The following is a 21,696-nucleotide window of genomic DNA, read 5'->3' as shown; positions in this document are numbered from 1 at the left end:
AAATATAAACTTATTTGAGGTTTGACAATCATAATTTAAAAGACTAAATGGATATATTTTGGACGAATGAAAAAATTTTCCATTGTTGCTGAAACTCTCTAATTGAGGAACTTTTATCAAAAAGTAATTTTGAAAAAAAAGAGTAAATGGATACAAATCCACTTTAAATGAACAGCACACTCTAAAAATAAGATACCATGTAAATTAAGAACACTAAAAGTAAGTACTGTGGAAATAATGGAAATAATAATAACTGTATGATTTAGGTTAGTTTCACTGTAGTATGTCTTTTGCATGAAATGATAAGAATAAATTTTAAGCTGTTTAGAGGAACACAAAATGAATGGTAAAATTTCTCCAAACCTACATAAATAACATAAAAAGGTTGTATCCATATTATATAGAAAATCTATGCAAATTAAAATGAAAAACAAATACAAAATATTAGAAAGGAGATTTTAATCTAACAAATACAGAATAGATGCAAATTTTACAAATGATATCTTTTAACTATCAAATTCACCAACTTTATTTATAAAATGATCACTGCTGCTATTCTCATTTCAGTGGGGATATAAAATGGTAAAACTTTATGGAAAACAATTTTTTTTAAGATTTTATTTTTAAGTAATCTCCACACCCAACATGGGGCTTGAGCCCACAACCCCAAGATCAAGAGTCGTATGCTCCATGGACTGAGTCAGCCAGGTACCCCTGGAAAGCAATTTTAACACATAAACTAAGATCTTAAAAATATTGATACCCTTGGCTACAGTAATTTTTTTTTTCTAGTGATACATCCTATGGAAAAAAATCAAAACAATGATAACAAACATTCATTCACAAATATATTCATCACATTATATACATTTTAGAAAAAATTCCAGAAATAAATAATAAATTATGATAAATAATAAATAAATAATGATACATCCAAATGACAGATGAAATTTTAATGATTTGTGGGAAATCGTTATGATATAAAATTAAATTAAAAAGGAAGATTATAAAATCATAAATTCTATGTTTTTAACTATGGAACACTATAAAATTTCAAAGAAAAAAGACTGAGGAGCACCTGGCTGGCTCAGTCAATAGAGCAGGCAACTCTCGATCTCAGGGTCATAAGTTCAAGTCTCAGGTTGGGCATGGAGCCTATACTTGAAAAAAGAATTTTTATTAATGAAAGGAAATATGCCAAAATATTAATGGTCTGCCTCTGGATAATGGGATCATGGGTGATTTATTTCCTCAGCTTCTTTTCTGTAACATATATGTATTACTTTTACAACTAGAAAAATAAATGGCACCTGGGTGGTTCAGTCTGTTAAGCGTCCAACTCTTGATTTCAGCTCAGGTCATGTTCTGTGGTTTATGGGATTGAGCCCCACGTCAGGCTCTGTGCTGATAGCATGGAGCCTGTTTGGGATTCTCTCTTTCCCTCTCTCTGCCCTTCCCTGGCTCATGCTCTCTCTTTCTCTGTCAAAATAAATAAATAAACTTCAAAAAATAAATGAAAACAGAAGTAGGAAAAAAGTAACAATTTTCACTAAATATACAACATTTCGAACTACAATATTAGGACATTTAATATAATACCTTAACTAACTGCTAATTATTTTAATAAATTTGAAACATCATCTCAGTTAAAAGTTGATAAACAGCATATAAAGAATTATGTACCTTTCAAAAAGGAGACATACTCTTCCTGAATCCCTTCATAGGTTTCCCTCTATTCAAAATCCTTTGGTTTTAGCTTCAAAATATCTACATATCCCAAACTGGTTTTTTAATCTATCATTCTGGTCACAATCAATTTAACATCCTAAATCACACATTTTCATCAACCTGCCTAATGATAATAGCTGAGACCCCAGGACCTCCCAGTCACTAAGCTGTCCCTTTACATATCATATCTCTATTTTACAACGAACTCTCTATGAAAAGTATCATCACATTAACTTTGTAAATGTGTGACCTCAGAGAAGCTAAGTAACTGTCCCAATGTCACACAGTTAGAAAGTAAGGGAACTGAAATGTGAACACTGGTCATTCAGATGCAATACATCACAGCACCTTTCAATAAAGCTGGCATAACATAAAATCCTATTTTTCACAATTTTAGCTCTGCCTCCTAAGGACAAACAAAGGCAGAATTCCAGAAAGAAATAAAATCACAAATAAAGTGTAAAGGAACATAGACAAGTATTTCAATCTGTATCCTGATATTCTACCTTCTACACTTAACTAGTGAATGTTGGTACCTCACTCATCCCAATCACTTATTCTGAGGCCAGAGATAAGAGAACACAGGTAATCAGGCAAACTGTTGTGGCAGACTGTATTTTTTTATAAATGGCCACAGCAATATTTCCAATCCCACATGACCTTCCAGGACCTTGCCAGTCATGCACCCAGAAACAGAGATAATATCCTTTCCAGCTTAAATTGAGTAGGGCTTTGTATCAAGGAACAAAATGTCTTGGAAATAATACCATGTGACTTCTGAAAGTTATAAAAGGCAATATAGACATAGGCTCATCCTGTCTCTGTCTCTCCAACCCCCCTTTTTCCTCTCTGTCTCTCTCTTCCCACCTCTCCCTTATAACCCAGCTACCATACTGTGAGGAAACCCAGGCAACAAGGAAAGGCCACATGTCAGTGCTCTGACCAAGACCCCCACCTGTTATCTCAGCCAGCCTGCACCACCAAACGTGGGCTTGGGCAAGCCTTCAGATGATTCTAGCCCCTCCTTTTGAACCACACAACTGACACAAAGTGTACCAAAGACACACTATGCCAAATGAACCTTTCCAAATCACAGACTCCTGAGCAAAATAAATATTTTAAGCCACTATGTTTAAGAATGATTTGTAAGGTAGCAAGGAGTCACCTAAACAGATGTTTGGGGCTGTAGTCGCAGCAAGTTAAAGAATTTAGTGATTATTCCATGCAAACTTATATTACTTTCTGCAATTACCCTCTTTTAGAATTAGCTAAAACATAGCCCATAGGTCTTTTGACTTCTGACTGGTCTCTGAAGACTGGAGCTTTCAGGGCTGCTTGACTCTCCTTTTACAGTCACACTGCATACCTTGTTGAAATACAGTATCATCTTAAAGGTTAGAGTCACATCTTTTCAGGGGGAAGTTCTAAGAAATTCTAAAACACAACGTCATGGCACCCATGTTCTCACTTATATCACAAAAAATAATTGTGGAAAGTTATTATCAACTACCAATGCTCCCTAGAGTACAGAATTTCCACAAAACATTTTAATGGATGGAGAATGCACAGTAAAATTGTTGGAAAAAAAGAACACACAGATTTAAGGTGGAAAGGGAAAAAAGAATGATAAAATACTATACTTCTAATGCAGACATTCTGTACTCGGAAGATCTGTCCACCAGTTTAGGCCAGTGTAGTGACTGCTTTAACTTTATTTTTTATATAGCTTCAGATGCAATTTCTATTCAACTCGGTGGAAGGAGGTAAAAAAAAATTTCCCTTTTCATATAAATATAACATAATTTTCCCAGCTAAAAAATATTTCAATGATGAGGTTTGCATGAAGCCAACTAATTGCAAATAGAACAGAAACAGTGAAATACGTTTACTTTATACCTTTTTGGCAAAGAATTTTAGGATGGTAGCGGCAAACATCACATGAAAAGTTAACCAAGTTAGTCATTTGCAGAGATTAATGATCAAATGATTTGACCATAATACATTCCTTGATGGGAAAATACATCAGGCTTGTTATCAAACACAAATTCTGTGAAAATAAGCGACCCCCCCAAAAAGTTTTTGTTTGCTAGGCATAGTCTTCTTTAGCACCAGACCTTGTTGATAGTATAATGAACAAACCTCTTCTTCCTACGAAACCTAAGTCTCTTCTCTCATAGCTCCAACCTCCCAATAGTGTCTTATTCAGAGCCACATAATGTAGGAAAAACTATCATCATCATCACTGGAAAAGTAAAATTCCTCTATTCTCCTTGATTAATTATTTGAACATGTGGTATATTCACATCAGGTAAGTTGCTAAAATATATATCATGTATCATGGAGGCAGAGTTCATTGTCAAAACAATTTATATCCAATCTTTTGATGGAAATAATATTATAAACAAATACATAAACTTCAGATTAAATAAAATAAAATGAATATAAAAGTTTATCTGTTATCCCTCTTTCTTTTGAATAAAAAGAAAAAAACAAAAACTATATAAAAGATACCACAATCTCTCTAAAACTACAAAGAACACTGGAAGCTGGGAATAAGGCTTAAAGAGATCTATACTTTTTAAAATTATATTTTAATAAGACTCTATCCTGTATAATCCATATCTGTTATATAAAACATTATGAAGTCTAATAAGTTGTAAGGGCTGGTTTGACTTTATTAAGTCATGAATGAAACAGCTGAAAATACTCAAAACCTAAGGCACAACAGTTAATAGGGCATGTTTTCAAGATTGATTGGGTAAACTAAACTGTATAAACCTAAAAATGGAAGTGACAACTGATAGTTGGGTAAAGAATATGCAACAATTCCTACTACAGAGAATTTTGTATTAAAAGAGAGAGCATCCATAACCTGCAGATCTCTTGTCTTAATTTGAATGGGAATATCCTTGGAATTGGCTACAGATTGCACGATGCCCTCCCTACTGTGTATTCTCAGATATTCCAATGTTCCTGAAAGAATCTGAGTTAGTGAAATCTACTTTAGACTCTAATATTAGGGAAGAGACCATCTGTTTTATACATTACTAAATCCAAAGGCCCTGGTAGAGTACATACATTCAAAATATGTTTGTTGAATGAATTAGAAAGAGGGACATAGGTAGGGAGGAAACCAAAGAGGAAGGATGAGAGAGAACAGATGCCCTGCTGCAAATCTGAGTAACAGAGGATTTGAACTATATAAGAAAATATAATTGTTCCCCAAGAAAAAAATTCTCAGACAAATTTCTTGACCACTTGACTGGCCAGATCCTTGGTATTTTTCCCTATGTAAACCATATAGGAAATTCAAGCTCAAAGTGCTGCTGCAATCTCTAAGTGCATAAGTGAGAATATATGCATATGACAACTGAAAACCTAAAGTATAGTAAAAGAAAACAAGGGAATTAAAGTGGTATACTAGAAAATAGATATTTAACACAAAAGAAGGAAGTAATAGAATAACAGAAAACCAAAAAAAGAAATAAAACATATATAATACATTCAGCAAAATGGTAGATATTAATCCCATCTGATCAGTAATTACACTAAAGGTTAATGGACTAAACACTAAAACCAAAAGTTACAGATTGGCAGAATCAATAAGAAAACATTATCTAACTATATGCTATCTATAAGACATACTTTATTTTAAAAGACACAACAGGTTGAAAGTAAAAGAATGGTAAAAAATATATATACTATACCATCATAACCAAAAAGATCTGGATGACTATCAGACAAAACAGACAGTAAGAGAAAAATTACAAAGTCAAAGAAGGACATTTTATAAGGATAAAAATGTCAATTTCTCAAGAAGACATAATAATTATAATCAAACATGCACAAAATAAGACCATCCTCAACTACATGAAGCAAAAGATGACAGAATTGAAGGGAGAAATACATACTTCTACAATAATGGCTGAAAACTTTAGTACCTCACTTTCAATATAATTATTGAAAGAAACAACTAGGGAAATTCACAGAATATCAAAAAAGAAACAGAGGACTTGAACAACACTATACACAAACTAACCTCAAGAGACATCAACCGAACACTACACCCAACAACAGCAGCACAGACATTCTTCTCAAGCATGCACAGAACATTCTCTGGGATAGACCATATGTTAGGCCATTAAAAACAAGCCTCAGTAAATTTAAAAGGACTGAAATCATACAAAGCATGTTCTCCAACTGCAATAAAATTAAATGAGAAATCAACAATGGAAGGAAATTTGGGAATTCAAACAACACACTTCTAAATAACCAGTAGGTCAAAAAAGAAATCAAAAGAGAAGTTAGAAAATACTATGAGTTGAATAAAAATGAAAACACAACATACCAAAACTTATGGGATACAGCTAGAGAAGTGCTCATAAGAAAACTTATGGCAGTAAATGCCTAAAATTTAAAAAATCTTAATAAACATCCTTAATAAACTAGAGAAAGAAAAGCACACTAAATCCAAGCAGAAGAAGTGGAATAATAAAGGTGAGAGCAGAAACTAAAAAATAAAGTATGGAAAAAAAATAGAGAAAATTAACAAAACCAAAAGTTGGTTCTTTGAAAAGATCAACAAAATTATCAAACCTTTAGCTAGACTGATCAAGAATGAAAAGAGACAAGAGGGGAAACCATTACTGATCTTACAGAACTACAAAGGATATAAGGAAATACTGTTAACAAATATATGCCTACAAATTAGATAATCTTATAAAATGAACAAGCCCAAAAGAGCCTCAATTACTGAAATTCAAGAAGACATAAAACATCTGAATGGACCTATAAAAGTAAATTCATTGAATTTTTAATAAATAAATTGATTTTTCCCATCAATAAAAGCCCAGGATTTACATTCACTGGTGAATTTTACCATTTAAAAGAATTAACACTAAATTTTCACAAACCTTTCTCAAAACAGAATAGGACAAAACACTCCCCAACTCATTTCTCTGAGGGTAGGTAGTACTATCTTGACACTAAGACTAGACAAAAGATATCTCAAGAAATCTGTAGCCCAGGGGCCGCTGGCTGACTCAGTAGGAAGAGCATGCAACTCTCCATCTCGGGGTAGTGAGTTCAATGCCCCACGTTGGATGTAGAGAACTAAAAATAAACAAACTTTAAAAAAAAAATCTATAGGCCAATATCCCTTATAAATATAAACATGCAAAAAACCTAAACAAAATACTAACAAACCAAATCCAAAAACATATGAAAAGAGACATGACTAAACAGGATTTATCTGAGGAATGCAAAGTGGGTCTAACAATGAAATCAATTATTGGTTCATTCAATAAAATGAAGGAGAAAAACGACATGATCATCTCAATAGATTAAAAAAAAAAAGCACTTGACAAGAATTTTTTTTATATATATAAAAATAGTTTTCATAAAGAAAGACCTCTAATGGGGTGAGTTCCCTTCACATCACTAGGCAGCCTCACGAGGTGGTCCCTTGGTCCCCCTGTTGATGGAAAAGATCCTCCTTGCCAAACTCCACTCCCTCCTTTGCGCCCTCCTCCCAATTCTCCATCTCAGGCACCATTGAGGACTGCTTCACAGTTCTCATAGCCACTTCCTCCCTGTCACCATTGACCAGGATGGTCCAGGAGCTCTCGTCTATGCTCCCTCCAGCTGTTCTGGCTCCTCCACATGAGGAGGCAAGGGAGGGAAAGCAAGCCACTCCTGCACAGCAGGTACTTGGGCATAAACTTGTAGGCGATCTCCTCCCCCTCCACGACCTGCCTCTTGATCTTCCAGTTACCCAGAGACTGATCCTTCTCTGAGCTGTTCCTTAGCTGCACAAACCTGCCCTCCAGGTTTGATCAAAATGTAAAACATTCAAGAAACTAAGAATAGAAGGGAATTTCCTTAACCTGATAGAATCCAGGAAAAACCCACAGCTAGCTAGCATCACACATGCTATGTGTGATATGCTAAAAGACTAAAAGATTTTCCCCTAAAATCAGGAATAATAAAAGGATATTCATTCTCGACACTACTATTGAATATTGTATTGGAGATTCTAGTCAGAACGGTTGGCAAAAATAAATAAATAGGTAGATAGATAGATAATAAATCAGCAAACAAACAAACAAATAAAAGGTATCCAGAAGGGAAAGGAAAAAGTAAAACTATCCCTTTGCAAATAAAATCTTATATAAAGAAATTCACTAAGGAATCCACCAAAAATTATTACAACTAATCAGTGAGTTCAGCAAGTTTGCAAGACACAATTTCAATATACAAAAGTCAACTGAATTTCTATATACTAGCAATGAACAATCCAGAAATGAAAGTAAGAAAAAAAAAAAAAACTCCATTTAAAATGCATCAAAAAGAATCAAATATTTAGGAGTAAATTTGACAAAAGAAGTAGAGAACTTGCCCTCTGATAACTTCAAAATACTGTTGAAAGATACAAAGAAATAAATGGAAAGACAGCCCACGATCATAGATCAGAGGACCAATACTGTTATCCCTGATAATGAGCATCTTTTCATGGTATTATTGACCATTCAATTATCTTCTTTATAGAAATATTTATTCAGCTATTTTGCCCATTTTTAATGTGTGTTGTCATTTATTGTTGAGCTGTAGGAGTTTTTAATATATTATGGGTACAAGTCCCTTACCAGAAATATAATTTGCCAATATTTTCTCCCACTCAATGGGTCATTTGCTTACTTTCTTGATACTGTCCTTTGAAGCACAAACATTTTACATTTTCATAAACCTCAGTTTGGCTTTTCCTTCTGTCACTTGTGGTGTCATTCCTTCAAAATAGGTGTCTCCTAAATGAAGGACTGGCTCCACCACACCAAGATGCTTCCATATTTGAGTTCAACTGAAGCAGAAAGTAACGGGGATAAGGTAAGATGGGAAGAATAAAGTTTTGAAGGTTAGATGTGGTAATAATGTTTTACCTATTCAATCACTATTAAGAATATACGTTTGTATCAAATATCAAAGGCTTTCATACATCAGTCTATGAAATAAAGATTTAAAATGTCAATTATGCTCTAATTGCCAACCCAGAAACCCTCACTCACTTTCCATTGCCCACCTGCCAATTCCTAACATTGAGCAAATTGATCACATAACCTCTCCTTTAGGATCCCCAGACTATTGACACTAGTGGGGGGTGGGGGGGGGGCGGGGCGGGGTGGAAGGACAGATGAGAGTTGGTGCCAATAAAAATGTATGGTCTGATTCTTGGCTGGAAATTCTTGCTGTGGGGAAGACTCATTCTGTTTTACTCTTTGAGCATACCAGTTGCTCCAGATCTTCTCCTGTTTTTCAAAGTTCTCACCACCTAACTCTTAACAAATGACCCTGCTTTCCTTCAATAAACTTTCTATAGATCTTTCAACATGAGCCACGAAGCTCCTCCTCTAAATTATAAGTAGGTAACTCATTTATATGTAGAAAAATCATATTTTCTCTCCCTCCCAATTCATAAGAGCTCTTTTCTTTCTCTCAAAGGTTAGCCCATACACCTGTGTCAAATCCTCCCCTCTCTTTTAAGACCATGAACCACCAACTATTCCCTCTCTAAAATCCTCAACCCCTTCTTTATGACCAATGCCTTGGTAGCTTTGACAAATTCATCCATTTCCCTCAACCATTCAAATTCTTTGCCTTATCTTTGAGCTATCGTTTCCACTTTCTCCCCTATTTTCAAAAGAGTCTGTATCATGGACTTCTTCCTTGTCTTCAAACTCGCACCTCAATCCCTCATAATTTAGTTTCTAATCATACCAATCTGCTAAAGTCACCCTCAAAAGAGTCTCCAGTATCACCTAACACCAAATGACATGTACTTGCTCTTCATATACCTTCAAATCTACATAGTATTTAATAATGTTTATTATCCCACCTTTAAAACTTTCTTGTTTTGACTTATATAATTATATACTCTTTGGCTCTCTCATTTTATTTTTCACCATTTCTCACAGGCGACGTATAGCACCTCCTAAATGCATGCATTCTTAATTATCCAGGCCACTAAATCTCATACAAAACTCTCCTTTTCACTCCTATTGTTACAAACCCAAATTCATATTTCATATTACCACTTATCTGAACCAGCCACTATGCCTGTATATTACTCCTTAATCCAAGAAACCAACTGCTTTGATAATAGCATTCTTAAGATTTAGCCTGATTGTCTCATTCTTCCACTTAAAAGAGAGGAAGCATGCAGATTCAAAAGAACATTTGGTTTGAATCCTAGCTCTGACAATTACTCATCATGAGACCTTGGGAAAGTCACTTAACTCCTCTGGGCCTCATTACTTCTCTTATTTAAAATGAGGCTTGTAATATCTACTAAACAAGAGTTATAAATAAATCACAAGACATGTTCAGTTCTGATCCATAAGAGATGTTCTATAATCTTCAAGGGTTGTCTATTGCCTAACAAATAAGATCTACACATCCTTATAAGAGAGTCAAACCCAATTTTTCAGAGAGCAAGAGACAGCACATGAGTAGGGGAAAGAGGCAGAGGGAGGGAAAGAGGGAGAGGGAGTCAGAGTCAAAGAGAGAGAGAGAGAGAGAGAGAGAGAGAGAGAGAGAGAGAGAGAATCCCAAGCAAGATCCATACTCAGCGTGGAAGCCAATTCAGGGCTATCCCATGACCTAGGATAATGACCTGAGCAGAAATCAAGGATCAGGTACTCAACCGGCTGAGCCACCCAGGAGCCCCACCAATTTTCCTAGTCTAATAGCCATGTGCTCCCCAATTGTTCTTATGCAGGACCACTAGGGACTCTTCAATGATACACTTGGCTACTACTCTCCCTTTTTCATGTTATGTATTGAGTCTGAAATGGCCTTTTCCCAAATCTCCCCATGCCAATTTTCTACCAGTTACTTAAGCCTAACTCAAGCATCACATCCTTTAAGAAACGCCTAATATGAGGGGCGCCTGGGTGGCTTGGTCGGTTAAGCGTCGGACTTCGGCTCAGGTCATGATCTCACAGTCCGTGAGTTCGAGCCCCGTGTCGGGCTCTGTGCTGACAGCTCGGAGCCTGGAGCCTGTTTCAGATTCTGTGCCTCCCTCTCTCTCTGCCCCTCCCCTGTTCATGCTCTGTCTCTGTCTCAAAAGTAAATAAATGTTAAAAAAAAAAAAAATTAAAAAAAAAAGAAATGCCTAATATGAAATAATCTTTTTTTTTCAAGGTTTTATTTTTGCCTCTTTTACATCATGTATTCTAGTCAAGTTATTTATACATTAGTCTTTCTTCCTCATTAGAATGTAAACTCTTTGAGGGCTAAAACTGTGTATTTTACCTACTATACTGTCAGTATGCTATACTACAAACAGAGCATTAAAAATAATAATAGTGACACCAAATTCTGAGATTGATTTCCAAGACTATTCATAAAATCTATCCCAGATAATTTATGTAGCCCACCTATCTTATCCATATGCTCACTATGGAAATCACATAAAAATGTTCAATAAGCTGGGACATGTCTAAAGGGAGATATGACTTACTTAAATTATATAATTGAAACACAAATTAACTGTAAGTTCACTTTATGGAGAATAATACGATTTTAATAACAGTTAAATCCTATCAATTTGAAAGGATAAACCTTGTCATTTTATTTCATTTTTAAAGATAATTTACACAAATTTTCAAATAATTCCATTTCAGGAACACTCAAACATAACAAATGTTCATATGCATGAACAAAATGCACCACAAAGCTATGTATCAATGAAATCTCCAGCATATTTTATAAAACTTAATCAGAGCTAATCGTTTTTGCCAGACTTGACTATATATATAATTCTTGAATAGTAAATAGAAGAAATAAGCAAATCGTACATAAAAGGGTGATCAAATAATCAACTACAGTCTTCAAGCAAATAACATTATGAATGAATTAAAAAAAGCTACAGCTTTTTGTCACACTTCTATCCCAGAACATAAGGAAAGAAAAAAGCCAGAGACACACATAGCATAGATTCAAGCAAGTACAAAGTGAAAGAGTGACTGCAAAGATTAGAGAGTAGGAAGCATGTGCTTCCAGTTTGTCTAGTATATACTGTAAACAGTACCTGTTTCCTCAGTCAGAAAAGCTAGAAAAGGAAACTGCACTTCTGCATTAGTTGTGTGTGCACATACATACTTATGTTCTAATGTGGTTGTACTGAAATGCATTATACAGGTCTAAAATTATAGGCAGGACATATCTAGATAAGTAGCAAGCAAGATCAACATTAATGATACATCTTTGGTAAGGCACAACAGGTAAGAACAGATTTGGACATAACTTAACACTTAACTCTTTCCTGTGTTCCACACATCATGCAGCTCAAACTGGATTAAGCAAGGACCCTAAAGATGTCTAGAGAAAAAGGCAGCATTTTTACTTGGGGTATGATATTTATCTCTCCAGATACTGAATCCCTGACCTCTAGATATACTAATAAAACCAATTATTTCCTATTTTCAGATACATAATATATATATATAATCTATATATAATCTATATTTATATATATATATATGTAAGTACTAGATTTCTAAGCTATAAGAAGAGTGTAATATTTACTTTCCTATCTATGTGCAATAATAAAGATTACTTACAGTTGAGTTCAATGAACATCTATCTCTGAGTCTCTTTTGGCTTTTTAACCCTCATGAGTGTTTGAGCTGACCATTAAGGAAATACTTAACTACTACAAAATCCAATTCCCTTATACAGAGTATACAATGGACCTATTTGGTATAGAACCCTATGAAGGTTTCATGCTAAGAATCCTCTCCCCAAAAATACCTACTTAAGTACATATAGACAAGATTTTACACACCAATGAGCGTTTGTATTTTAGTGACATTCCTAATGTTTGATGAACTTTGACTTCCCTGCTCCCTTTTTCCATGACTTTCTGAAAGTGTTTCCAGAGTCTTAAGTTTGTATACTAATTCTCCCTTGCTCTCCCAATTCTACCATTTATCAGCAGGGTAAAGTGCCTTTCTTTCACTTTTTCTTTATAATCACATAATTCTCTGGCAAATTAGATGACTTTATGCATCATGCTGTACTATTTTAATTGATTTTCTTACTTTCTTCTCCACTAAAAATGAACTCCTGAAGGCCTATGTCAGGTCTTTTTCTAGAGCTTGGGAAACTAGCACAGCACTTAGCACAAAGGAAGTATTCATTAAATATCTGTCAATCAAACAGAGACATGGGTTGATAATTGTTGAAGATGAGCAATGGGTACATGCAGAGTAGGGGAGGAAGAGAGTTTCATTCTACTATACTGACTTCTTTTGTATATATTTGAAATGTTTAAAATATTGGGGGGAAAAGTCTTGTAAAGAGATACTTATAGCCATACATCAGTAACTTTCACATACATGAAAGATTGTTTTTAATGTTTTATTTATTTTTGAGAGAGAGACAGAGGGCAAGCAGGGGAGGGGCACAGAGAGAGGAAGACACAGAATCCGAAGCAGGCTCCAAGCTCTGAGCTGTCAGCACAGAGCCCAATGCAGGGCTCAAACCCACCAACAGTGAGATCATGACCTGAGCCAAAATCAGACGCTTAACCAACTGAGCCATCCAGGAGCCCCTTCATATTCATGAAAGATTCTGAAAACAAACTGGACTTGTTCATTTTACCTTAGAGAACTGCAATCAATGAGTAGAAACCAAAACTTTGGCTCTGTACAAGAAAGAATCCTATAATAACTAAAGGTATCTGAAAATGAAGCTGGTGCCACAGAAGAAAGAAAGAGAGGGGCCCTGCTACTGGGCTAATTATATTCAAGCAGGAGTTGGCCAATCAGAATGGAATACTATTTAGGGCATTAAAACACCATATGGGAAAAATGAATTCTAAAGGATCTTCAGATTCGTGAGTATCTGAAAAACGTTTATTACCTTAAAACAGATACACAGAATATAAAGATGGCTGTTGATTTCATATTCCTTATAAAGCATCTACAAAGAATGAGGTTCTTTCTCAAAACCAATTTCCTCGCAAACCTTATCTTGCAGGTGTTCACTCTTGGAATTTCAGCTTCCCTCGCCTTTTTGTAGGTCTTCAGTGTGCCCTGTGGCCTCTACTGCACAAGCTCTATTAGAATGCTCTTCGGATAGCAGCTAAGGCACACTGCCTAGGAAAAGGCTTTTCCTTACATGACCAGATCAGGCTCTTCCATTACATGCTCTCAGACAACCACAATCCTTTTCTAGAGGGCAGAGACCCCATATTTTTGCTCATCACTGTATCCCCAGGGCCTATCACTGAGCCCGGCATGTTGTAAGTGCTCAACAAATATTTGTTGAATGGATGAAGGACGAAGGAATACAACATTCCCTATGAACCTAGTGTTTTCATAAATTATGATTTAAACTGAATACAAGTAACTTGTCAAAATATATCCAAGCTATTTCTTTATCACAAGTGATTAAACTACTTCCCTAGAAACTAAGGACAATAAAAAATAGCTAGCTAGCTCCCAGGGCAGTATTTTTATACTTGTTTTATTATGAAAACACATTTTCAATAACTTTTAACTTCACCATACACAAAAGAAATTTATTTCCCAGAACTCTTAGGATTCTGACAAGCCAAATGATTCTTAAGTCAAACTGTGGGCTATTAAGCTGAAAAAATATATTATATGAAGTTTAATAAGGACATTAGGTAATGAAGAAGCAGTGAGAGATTCAGGACAGATGGACAACCATCAGGTCATATAAAATATTTCCAAATGTGTGTTTGAAGAAGGATATGAAAATGCTCAGGGTAGGAGTACTTTGTGTAGCTAAGAAACACTGAAGATTGATGAGTAAATTGTCTCACTTACAAAGGCAGGCTACAATCATCTCATTTATCAGTGCAGTTCCTTTTAATGATTATTCATTTTTAAATCTTTATAAAATATACCAAACTAAACAAAAAGGAAGACATACATTATGTTTAACACTCAGAATTCACTAATGTAACTAATGCACACAGAGGCATTTAGAGTGGTATTTGAGTGGCTTCCATCAGAAGTGGATTTTTTAGGACAAAGTTACAAAATCCTTTTAGGATTAAGACTGCAAGTAAAAATTCTATTAAAGTTCTGAAAGTACAAAAAAATTCTACCCATACCAAAACTATCACTGTACCTAATACACAAAATATTTGAAATTCCAAATAAGTAAATTCTAACAAAGTTAAACACTAGGTTTTAGGACTATTTTATTTCTATTTTTATTTGGGGGGAATTACCCACTTTCCCAATATTTCAGGTAATAAAGAGTTCTGAATAAGAATTCTAAGGGATCTTCAAATTCTTGCATGTCTGAATACCTTAAAACAGATACACAGACGTCAATATAAAGATGGTTGTCGATTTCATATTAGAGCCAGCATTGCATCATGTTGAAATCACTTAGACTGAACCTTGTTTCTCATAACCTTTAATTTTGGACCCAACATAAACTTTCACCCAGACCTACACTTTCACCCAGGTCATCTATTCCATCATTAGTGCCAGTCCCGGGCTCAGGCCCTCCTCCACTTCAGAGACAAATGACAAACTAAGGAAAAGATGAAGGGAAGCCTTTGGACTAAGTAATGAACTCCAAAAGCATGGTTGTTTTTTGAGGAAATGAATAAAATTTACTTTGGAAAGGTATGAGTGTGGAAAAGACTTAGCCCAATGCCTGAAATATGAATACTAAAATATTGGAACTATTATTATTACTGTGCTTTAATTTTATAAATTGATTTCTTCTGATATTAATGGAAAAGAAAATGTATTTAGTGATGTACCAACACTCCAAATCTACAAATTAGAAAACACAAAATTCCAAAAATCCCTCAACTTTTTATTATAAAAATTTTCATAACATAACAATAGAAGGATAAGATTAATGAACCATATCACAGAGCTTCAATAATTATCATAACTATCAATTCTGTGTTTCTATACATGAAATTAAATGTTTCCATACATGAAAAACACATACAACAGGGCCTCTGTACACAATAAAGCTCTTACTTATTGTTAGCTATTACAACTATTAAAATACAGAGTTCTCTTTTTAAAAATTTGTAAACAAATATTGGCAACAATATAGAGAAATTGGAACCCTAGTGTACTGCTGGTGGGAATGTAAAATGATGCAGCCACTATGGAAAACAGTATGGTAGCTCCTCAAAACATAAAAATAAAATTACCAGAATTCCATTTCTGAATAAATACCCAAAAGAATTGAAAGCAGAGACTTGAATAGGTATGTGTATACCCATATTCATAGCAGCACTATTCACAGTAGCTAAAAGAGGGAAGTAACTCAAGTGTCCATTGATGGATGAATGAATTTTTAAAAATATAGTGTGTGTGTACACACGCACACACACACACACACACACACACACGACCACTCAGTTTTAAAAAAGAAGGAAATTCCGACACATTACAACATAGATGAAACTTAAAGACATACTAAGTAAAACAAAGTCGCAAAAAAAACCACCGCATGATTTCATTTATATGAGGTACCTAGAATAGTTAAATTCATAGAGAAGAAAGTAGAATGGTGGCTGCCAGGGGCTGGGGAGAGGGAGGAATGGGAAGTTATTGTTTAATGGGATATAGAGGTTTAGTTTGAGAAATGAAAAAAAAAGTTCTGGAGATGGATGGTGATGATGGTTGCACAACAGTGCAAATGTACTTAATGTCACTGAAAAATGGTTAAAAATGTAAATTTTGTTATGTATATTTTACCACAATAAAAAAGTTTTTAAAAACTGCCTATAATTAGGGGTGCCTGGGTGGCTCAATCGGTTAAGCCTCCAACTTCATTTCAGTTCAGGTCATGATCTCACAGTTCAGTTCATGAGATGAAGCCCTGTGTCAGGGTCTGCCTGGACAGCACAGAGCCTGCTTGGGATTCATATTTTCTCTCTCTCTCTCTCTCTCTCTCAAAATAAAAAAAATAAAATAAACTTTTTTTTTAATTTTTTAATGTTTATTTATTTTTGAGACAGAGAGAGACAGAGCATGAATGGGGGAGGGCAGAGAGAGAGGGAGACACAGAATCGGAAGCAGGCTCCAGGCTCCGAGCCATCAGCCCAGAGCCCGACGCAGGGCTCGAACTCACGGACCGCGAGATCGTGACCTGAGCTGAAGTCGGACGCTTAACCGACTGAGCCACCCAGGCGCCCCCCTAAAATAAACTTTTTAAAAAATGCCTAAAATGGTCAAATGATACAAAAAGCTCAAATGATATGAAGTTTTATCTAAAGAGATAAATGAATGAGTGACTGGGGAAAATGCTGAGGTAAGCCCCAGTGCTCTGACCCTACAATCCCACTCCTAGATATATACCCCCAAAAACATATACATAAGATCATAATGAACCTGTATGAGGATGTTTATCATAGCACTGTTTGAGTGATACTGGAGGCAACCCAGGTGTCCATTACCTGGATAGATAACTTAGATGTGAATAAGCTACGTTTAGATGTAATTAACTAGAAATATATACCACAACATGTCTAATCTAAAAACAACAAATGAGGGGTGCCTGGGTGGCTCAGTCAGTTAAGTGTCTAACTTCGGTTCAGGTCATGATCTCGCAGTTCCTGAGTTCAAGCCCTGTGTTGGGTTCAGTGCTGACAGCTCAGAGCCTAAAGCCTGCCTCAGATTCTGTGTCTCCCTCTCTCTTGGCCCCTCCCCTTCTCATGCTCCGTCTCTGTCTCCGTCTCTCTCTCTCAAAACTAAATAGACATTAAAATACATACATATATACATACATACATGCATACATACATACATACAACAAATGATAAAAGAAAACTCAAGGTTGGAACATGAGATACGTACAAAGTAAAAACCATTCCATATTTGGTTGAAGACAAGAACCAATCCGAGGGCTTATACCAAACATATGTGAGTGGGGATCTACTAGGGGAGGTTTAGGTGGGGTAAGAAAACCACAGTGGGGATTAGGGTTAAAGTAAAAGAATAATACCATAAAACAAGAAAAACATCTTGTCCTGACCACTTATAATAGGGTGTGTCATCAGCAAAGGAGGATAATTAATGAAACTCTCTGAATAAGAACCCTGAAGAATTTTTTATGCACTAACTCTATTTTCTTTTCCAAATATCTACAAATTTTTGCTCCGAGGTACTTTGATTTAGATAGCTTTTAATCTGACCATCTGTTTACAAAAGGCAAATACACTGGAAAAAAGAAAGAAGGAAACTGGGTTTTTTAGCCAATTGTGATGCCAGTTTTAATCTTTATCAAAAATAACTTAGACAATAAAAGTCTTCCAATAAACCATTTTTTAAATTTCAGTTACCATTATGCAACATACAATTGTGCAACATAACAAAAACTATGTATCTTTTCAGAAAATTAACAAACTATGAATTTCTTTGCTGGTGATTATCTCCTAAACAGGAATACCAAAGACACAAATATCACTGCCTGAAATTGTAGAAGCAATTAAGCTATCTCTTTTATCAAACACGGTATCAGGCACAAAACATAATCCTGGAAGGCTGTTTTTAAAACTACATCCACTACCAATGCCCATGTGCTTTATGACAAATAAAGGCATTAAATGTCAGGGTCTTTAAACTGTGGCCTCAAATCACTAACCAAGACTTCTTAAGATCATTACCACTCCCCCAGGAGGCATGTCTTTCTCACCTGTTCAGTGCCAACACAACCCCCCAGCACATCATGGGTCCTCAAGAAAATGGTTTTCGAAGGGATGACCTCAGCAAATTGACAATAGGTATAAATAAATGAGAGTGTACAAAAGTAACCAATGACAATGGACTTTCACGTATCTGAAGGACTGTCTGAAAATAGACTGCTCAGTCAGCGTAAGTGGTACATTTGGTGCTCCCTAATCTAGACCTAGATACATGTCTCTGAGAACCTAAAAAGGCCACCAAACACCTAAGTGTTCCTTCTATGTTCCTTCATGGCATCCATAGCCACAGTCATAGAATGCAGAAAATAGCTGTCTCTCTACCATTGGTATACAAGTCATTGACTTGTGTCCATTATTTGTCTTACTTGTATTCCATTGCATGGCTTACTTGTGTTCACCCATCCCACAATAAGTAGTTCCTGCTCCTCACTAAAAGATATGTTGACCAAAACAGGCTAAAAGTTAAACAAAAACAGAAAGATAGGGATTATGTCACAGAATGAGTAGTACACCACCCCAGATCACCCCACATAGCCGTCTTGTCTTTACTGGGTAAACACCACTGGGATTATATATGGATCCTTTATGTCTATCTATTCCCTACTCTAGAACTGCAGCCATGCAAAACAATGTATCTTTAAAGAAACAGGAACCGGGGCGCCTGGGTGGCTCAGTCAGTTAAGCGGCCGACTTCGGCCCAGGTCATGATCTCGTGATCTGTGAGTTCGAGCCCCGCGTCGGGCTCGGTGCTGACCACTCAGAGCCTGGAGCCTGTTTCAGATTCTGTGTCTCCCTCTCTCTGACCCTCCCCCGTTCATGCTCTGTCTCTCTCTGTCTCAAAAATAAGTAAACGTTAAAAAAAATTAAAAAAAAAAAAAAAAAAGAAACAGGAAACTGTAATAGTGAGAACTTTCTTACACATGAGTTATTCACTCAACAGGCCACATTGGAAATCTACTTCAAGATATCCTAAAACCTTCCAATTTTAAAAAACTGTTTACATAAATATTCAATAAACATTTACAGAACATCAAATGAGTGACAAGTTCTAGGCTACTAAGGCACTATGGGATAATCAAAGACGAGTAAAGCACTCAAAAAGCTCACAATTGTAAGTACTATATGACAAATATTCAAAGGACTTTTACCTTCAAGTAAGAAAGGCACCACCATAAAAAAATGAGAGACTTTGAAGAATGTTTAGGATTTTGACAGGGAGAGGTGAAAGGGGGCTTTCAACAAAGGAAACAATATTATCAAAGAAAAAGAGTAGGACATGAGGAGAGGAATGCTGACCAAAATATTGGAGCATATGTTAGGTATAAAAAGGTAGAAAATAAGGGTAGACAAAGCAGACTAAAAGCCTAGTTCGAGAGGCCCTTAACTGCTAGGATTAAACATTAAAACTTCCTTTTGTGAGTAACAAGGACAATCCAAAACATAATAATGATCATAGTTTCAAAAAAAGGTCACTGAAAATTGAAGTTGGTCTCAATATGAACAAAATACTAGAGGAGGAAAAACAGACCAGGAAAACTAGAAAAAGTGAATCTTCAATAGGTCAAAACTGTAGAAGTTTGAGTGGCACAATTTAAAAAAGACATCAAGAAAGAGGTAGAAAAGAAGGAAGAAAGGAAAGGAGGGAAAGAGGAAGGGAGGAAGGGAGGAAGGAAGGGAGGGAGGGAGGGAGGGAGGGAGACAGGCTGAACAATGTTCAACTATTGTTCATAGCAGGATATGCACAAATAAAAATCTTTAAGTTTATTTATTTATTTTGAGTAAGAGAGAGAAAGCATGCACGAGTAGGGAAGGGGCAGAGAGAGAGAGGGAGAGAGAATTCTCTATGCTGTCAGCACAGAGCCCGACTGAGGGCTCCATCTCATGACCTTGAGATCATGATCTGAGCCAAAATTAAGAGTCGGATGCGTAACCAACGGAGCCACCCTTATACCCAAAAATGTTAATTTTTTTCTGAAAATTTCAGTGCTAAAAAAGGGAGTAACAGGATATTTCTAATGCTGGTTATGATGGAATAACTGGCACCAGATATGCTCCATTCCCACTGTGATCAACCTGAAAACTGTACAAAATACATAAAACTGTTTTCAGACATTGGACAATATGGCAGTACATAAAAGTGATCCCTGAAGAAGGGAAACCACATAAGGAAGCCCTATGATTAACCATAGGGCTTCAATCTAGAAGTACTCTATGGACCACAGTGTAAGGAGATAAAAAGTGCATGGTGGTCCATGTGAGCTGAGGAAACAGATTTTAGAGTTTCTGGGAGGCTGAGATAACTGGAATTTGTAAGGATACAGTGCATAAGAGACAGGAGCAATGCAGAGGAAAAGGTCCACATATCTAAATAGGGATCCCAAATGCACATTTCCAATGAATATTATAAGACTCCATTAGGCTAGTTTAAGAACAAAGATGAGAAAGTAATAACGTGAAGACTACCCAAAGGGCATGCAGGACTAGAAGATGTTCAAGATTACAACAGAAGAGCAGAGAAACTTCACTGAATATACATGTTATTCAGCAGTGCACAAAAAAGAATCACATCTTAATAACAGGATTAAATTAGCTCTAGAATACAGGCTACTCAAGAACAACCCTACAAAGTTTAAAAACTAGCCTCAAAAAAATCAAGCTGATCCACAAAGAATTTAAAACTGCCTGCCAAAACTAGTATTTTTTTTTTTAAAGGGCAATAAAATCAGGACACTCACAATGCAAGGTTCACAATGCCTATCAACCAACAAAAAATTACTACACGTGTGAAGAAAAAAAATGTGACTCAACCAGGACAAAACAATAGAAAACGATACAGAAATGGCAGATACAATGGAACTAGCATTGTAGCTAGTTCATAAGCACACTACTTATGAATATATTTAAAAACGTATGTTTAAATGTAAAATGATGTTGAAAGAAATGAAAACTATTTTAAAAAGTAAAACTTCCAAGGGTGCCTGGGTGGCTCAGTCACTTAAGCATCTGACTCTTGGTTTCGGCTGAGGTCACGATCTCATGGTTTTGTGGGTTCGAGCCCTGCATCAGGCTCTGTGCTGGCAGCACAGAGCCTGCTTGGGATTCTCTCTCTTTCCTCTCTCTCAAAATAAATAAATAAACTTTAAAAAGAAAAAAGAATACATACCTATCTAAAAAAAGTAAAAAGTAAAACTTCCAGAAATTAAATCAAAAAGTCTTTTTAAAAAATTCACTAGGGGGGCCTGGGTGGCTCAGTC

General features: G+C 35.7%; 1 protein-coding gene across 5 annotated transcripts in view; it reads right to left on the bottom strand.

Annotated features, from left to right (window-relative positions):
* GTDC1 (glycosyltransferase like domain containing 1) overlaps nt 1-21,696 on the bottom strand; it is a 391,227-nt gene that overhangs the window by 342,788 nt on the left and 26,743 nt on the right. For 2 of the 5 annotated variants that reach the window (XM_049615667.1, XM_049615669.1), the window contains exon 1: nt 1,311-4,172. The exons of the other annotated variants lie outside the window; for them this stretch is intronic. The gene's annotated coding sequence lies outside the window, so the exon portion shown is untranslated. Of the gene's footprint in view, nt 1-1,310; nt 4,173-21,696 lie in introns of those variants that run through there. 5 annotated transcript variants of the gene reach the window in all.

The sequence above is a fragment of the Panthera uncia genome (genome assembly GCF_023721935.1).
Source record: "Panthera uncia isolate 11264 chromosome C1 unlocalized genomic scaffold, Puncia_PCG_1.0 HiC_scaffold_3, whole genome shotgun sequence".
Classification (NCBI taxonomy): Eukaryota; Metazoa; Chordata; class Mammalia; order Carnivora; family Felidae; genus Panthera; species Panthera uncia.
The sequence above is the reverse complement of the archived record's forward strand: the minus strand, read 5'-3'. Positions and strand labels throughout refer to the sequence as shown.